The sequence below is a fragment of the Schistocerca serialis genome, chromosome 1 (genome assembly GCF_023864345.2).
Source record: "Schistocerca serialis cubense isolate TAMUIC-IGC-003099 chromosome 1, iqSchSeri2.2, whole genome shotgun sequence".
Lineage (NCBI taxonomy): Eukaryota > Metazoa > Arthropoda > Insecta > Orthoptera > Acrididae > Schistocerca > Schistocerca serialis.
In genome coordinates, this window is record NC_064638.1 from 1,144,343,539 (window position 1) to 1,144,349,255 (window position 5,717).

A 5,717-nucleotide genomic window follows, 5' to 3' on the forward strand; every position below is an offset into this window, starting at 1 on the left:
CGGCCGATAAATTCGTTCAAATGGTTCAAATGGCTCTGAGCACTATGGGACTTAACAACTGAGGTCATCAGTCCCCTAGAACTTAGAACTACTTAAACCTAACTAACCTAAGGACATCACATACATCCATGCCCGAGGCAGGATTCTAACCTGCGATCCTAGCGGTCGTGTGGTGATAAATTTGTACGTTTGTAGGGCCCCTAACACTTTTCACTATTGCCCGTTCACAATACGTTCTCGCAAACACAGTTCTTTGGACGGTGCCTGTATATCATACATTGCCTTTTTCCCTGGACTTTTTAATTCACCCAAACGTACATTGTACAGGGTGTTTCAAAAATGACCGGTATATTTGAAACGGCAATAAAAACTAAACGAGCAGCGATAGAAATACACCGTTTGTTGCAATATGCTTGGGACAACAGTACATTTTCAGGCAGACAAACTTTCGAAATTACAGTAGTTACAATTTTCAACAACAGATGGCGCTGCGGTCTGGGAAACTCTATAGTACGATATTTTCCACACATCCACCATGCGTAGCAATAATATGGCGTAGTCTCTGAATGAAATTACCCGAAACCTTTGACAACGTGTCTGGCGGAATGGCTTCACATGCAGATGAGATGTACTGCTTCAGCTGTTCAATTGTTTCTGGATTCTGGCGGTACACCTGGTCTTTCAAGTGTCCCCACAGAAAGAAGTCACAGGGGTTCATGTCTGGCGAATAGGGAGGCCAATCCACGCCGCCTCCTGTATGTTTCGGATAGCCCAAAGCAATCACACGATCATCGAAATATTCATTCAGGAAATTAAAGACGTCGGCCGTGCGATGTGGCCGGGCACCATCTTGCATAAACCACGAGGTGTTCGCAGTGTCGTCTAAGGCAGTTTGCACCGCCACAAATTCACGAAGAATGTCCAGATAGCGTGATGCAGTAATCGTTTCGGATCTGAAAAATGGGCCAATGATTCCTTTGGAAGAAATGGCGGCCCAGACCAGTACTTTTTGAGGATGCAGGGACGATGGGACTGCAACATGGGGCTTTTCGGTTCCCCATATGCGCCAGTTCTGTTCATTGACGAAGCCGTCCGGGTAAAAATAAGCTTCATCAGTAAACCAAATGCTGCCCACATGCATATCGCCGTCATCAATCCTGTGCACTATATCGTTAGCGAATGTCCCTCGTGCAGCAATGGTAGCGGCGCTGAGGGGTTGCCTCGTTTGAATTTTGTATGGATAGAGGTGTAAACTCTGGCGCATGAGACGATACGTGGACGTTGGCGTCATTTGGACCGCAGCTGCAACACGGCGAACGGAAACCCGAGGCCGCTGTTGGATCACCTGCTGCACTAGCTGCGCGTTGCCCTCTGTGGTTGCCGTACGCGGTCGCCCTACCTTTCCAGCACGTTCATCCGTCACGTTCCCAGACCGTTGAAATTTTTCAAACAGATCCTTTATTGTATCGCTTTTCGGTCCTTTGAATACATTAAACCTCCGTTGAAAACTTCGTCTTGTTGCAACAACACTGTGTTCTAGGCGGTGGAATTCCAACACCAGAAAAATCCTCTGTTCTAAGGAATAAACCATGTTGTCTACAGCACACTTGCACGTTGTGAACAGCACACGCTTACAGCAGAAAGACGACGTACAGAATGGCGCACCCACAGACTGCGTTGTCTTCTATATCTTTCACATCACTTGCAGCGCCATCTGTTGTTGAAAATTGTAACTACTGTAATTTCAAAAGTTTGTCCGCCTGAAAATGTACTGTTGTCCCAAGCATGTTGCAACAAACGGTGTATTTCTATCGCTGCTCGTTTAGTTTTTATTGCCGTTTCAAATATACCGGTCATTTTTGAAACACCCTGTACATTTCTTCATGCAAACTGGTGGCAAGCGTAGTTTATGTACTTTCCAGCAGATCTCACTGCGAGTGTGCGGCTTGAGTATAGACAACACACAATCGATTTGTGTGACCGTGGTAGCCTAATCTCTGATATGGTCTCAGTTCACTTCGTGGTTCACTTTGCGGGTCTGTGTTATGTTAGGAGCACGGATATTTTTGATGATTCTTCCGGATCAGCCGGCCGCTGTGGCCGTGCGGTTCTAGGCGCTACAGTCTGGAACCGAGCGACCGCCACGGCCGCAGGTTCGAATCCTGCCTCGGGCATGGATGTATGTGATGTCCTTAGGATAGTTAGGTTTAATTAGTTCTAAGTTCTAGGCGACTGATGACTTCAGAAGTTAAGTCGCGTAGTGGTCAGAGCCATTTGAACCATCTTCCGGATCTAAGGAGGAAAACAATGATATGGATACTGACTACAAATCTTGAGATGGTTTTTCTGAAAGTTCCAACAGTTAAGGTAACTAATAAGAATTTTTGCTATCGAAAAATTTCATTACGAATATGTATATTACTATAAAAACAAACATTTTCTCAAAATATTTTATACTGTTGTTTTAGCTGTTTACACTGATGAGCCAAAATATTGTGACCACCGCCCACGGCGACTTTGGGTACCGCATAGTGACGTTGCGGGCATGTGACACAGTATCAAAAGCAAGCACGGATGGGTGATGACCCTGGCGAAGATATGGGCTGAAAATGAGGAAATCTATTGAGATAAGTCACTTTGACACAGGGCAGATTATTATGACGCTGAGCCTGTGAACAAGTATCTCAAAAACGGTGAAGCTGGTCGAATGTTCGTGTACTACTGTCCTTAGCATCTATGGAAAGAGATAGGACAGCAGAACTACCGCTAGGCGCTAAGTGGTTGGACGTGCACGACTCTTCACAGAACATGGGGTTCAGAGGTTTGTCTGCTCTGTAAAGTATGATAGATGATGACCTGTGGCACCTCTGCCAAAAGAGCACAATGCGATTGCACGGGACCTTCAGGAGTCGACCGTCGATCAATGGAAACGTGTCGGCTGTTCGGGAGAATCATGCCGTCTCCACAATCGCCGTCATCGATGTGGACGGCGCCTCGACACGTGCAGCGTTCCATGGACGCAGGCTAGTGGGAGTGGGAGCAGTATTATGCCAAGGAGGACGTTCTCCTGCGCTTGCATGGGACTTGTCCTAGTAATCTAAGACACGCTGAGAGCTGCAAACCACCTGCATCCCTTCATGCTTGATGTCTTCCCCTTCTTTCAGCATATAATTGTCCTTGTCTCACAAGGGAACCTCCCCATCGCAACCCCCTCAGATTTAGTTATAAGTTGGCACAGTGGATAGGCCTTGAAAAACTGAACACAGGTCAATCGAGAAAACAGGAAGAAGTTGTGTGGAACTATGAAAAGAATAAGCAAAATATACAAACTGAGTAGACCATGCGCAAGATAGGCAACATCAAGGAGAGGGTGAGCTCAGGAGCGCCTTGGACCCGTTGTTAACGTGAACAGCTGCGGAACGAGAGGTCCCTGGTTCAAGTCCGTTCGTTCATTGATGTCCCTGTTCACCGTAATAAGTTAAGTGTCTGTGTTTTGCGACCGCACCGCAAAACCGTGCGATTAGTAGACGAAAGGACGTGCCTCTCCAATGGGAACCGAAAACATTTGATCGCAAGGTCATAGGTCAACCGATTCCTCCACAGGAAAACGCGTCTGGTATATTGTATACGACAATGGTGACGGCATGTGCGTCACATGACAGGAATATGTTGTCGACCCACCTAACTTGTACACTTGGCAAATGGGTAAAAAGATTCTTCTACCTTGCCCGCTTTAGGTTTTCTTGTGGATGTGATAATCACTCCCAAAAAAGTGATGAAAACATAAGAGTTTGTCACCTAAACTGCAACAAATGAATGCAACAGTTTCACAGTCGCACAGTTTTCCCTGTGCTCTGTTAAAACATATGTTTTTAACGTTTTCAAATATTTCCGTGCGTAGACAGTCAAATCCTGCATATGTCCAAGCAAATCTGAACATGTCCTGGAATTTTGGAGAGCAAAGTTGATTATATAAAAAATTAAACTTCTCACTCGAGTGAAGATTTGAACCAAGGACACCTCGCGCCGCAGCTGCTCACGCTAACCACATGACCACGGCGCTCCTAAGCCCAGGGTACCCTCGATGTTGCTTATGTTCGCATCGGCTCAGTTTGTATATTTTGCTTATTTTTTTCATAGTTCCACACAACTTCTTCTTGTTTTCTCGATTGATCTGTGTTCAGTTTTTCAAGGCCTATCGACTGTGCCAACTTATAACTAAATCTGAGGGGGGTGTGATGGGGAGGTTCCCTTGTTTGTAATCTAAGACACGCTGACAGCTGCAAACCACCTGCATCCCTTCATGCTTGATGTCATCCCCTTCTTTCAGCATATAATTGTCCTTGTCTCAGAGCCAGAACCGTGCTACAGTGGTTTGAGGAGCATTGTAGTCAATTCACATTGATGTCTCGGCGACCAAATTCGCCTGATGTAAATCCTACGGAGCCCATGTGGGTCGCTATCGGGCGCCATCACCGCGTACACGAATCAGCGGCCCATTATATACGCGAATTACGTGACCTGTGCTTAGATACCTAATGCCACATACCACTAAAAACCTACCAGCAACCTATCGGATCCCTGATACGCAGAATCAGCGATGTATTTCGTTCGAACGAGCTATTAAGCAGGTGGTCATCATGTTGTGGCTCATCAGTGTATATGCCTGTTTATTTATTCATGGACCGATGGAAGTGTGAGTTCTAGCACTGGTGCTTGTCCTGATACATCACAAAACGTGATTACTGATGTGTGCAACTGGTCCTGAGTTGACAACCAGCCTGATTTGCTAGTAATCCATAGTAATAGTGGTGTACCTTTGCATATGGGTGAAAACTGTACTGAATTTCAATGTGTCTCAGAATTTTTCTATACTGAGATGATAAAACCAATAATAGTTGAAGCAAACAAGTGTGAAGGACGAAAAATTCACGAAATTATTAAGAAGATGTCTATGAAGAGAAATTCTATATGGCATCGATGGTCAATTGTAAAGATACATGAAATTTACTTGTTTTTCTCTATTATTTTGCATATAAGTGTAGGGAAGTTGCCAAAAGTAAGTGACTATTGATCAAAGGATGCATTGCTGAATATTTGATGGGCAAGCAGGCAATGAGTACAGACGGATCCCCTTCAATTTTATGTTGCACTTGAATGACAGCAAGAAATTCACAAAAGGTGAGCCAGGACATTATCCGCTATACAAAATTAGACCTTTCTTCATTTCTTTTCTCGCAGAGTGTAAGAACAACATCGAAGCACAGATGCATCTTACAATTGATCAAGGATGTGCCCCTTCGGAGGCAGAATAGGATTTAGAGTTTGTATGAAAAACCAAATAAATACCGTATCGAACTTTGTTTGCTGTGTAGCTCAACAACAGGTTATGCTTTGAATTGTGAAACTTACACAGGCAAAGCAAAGAATGTAGATAACTGTGTACTGAGTTGTGTGGAGATTATTTTGGAAAAAGCACACTGCATTTACATGGAGAGTCTCTACAGAGGCCCTACTGTGTTGGACTGCTTGTGGAGAATTAAATCTCTGGTGTAGGCATTGCAATGAAACACAGGAAAGCTCTACTTGATGAAATGAATAATGTGAAGCTTAGGAAGGGAGGAATCATGCCTTGTAGGAAGGTACGTTCGCTTGATGTAAAATGGAAGTGAGTCAGAGATGTGTTGTCTTTCAACCAGACATCGAGGAAATTCAAC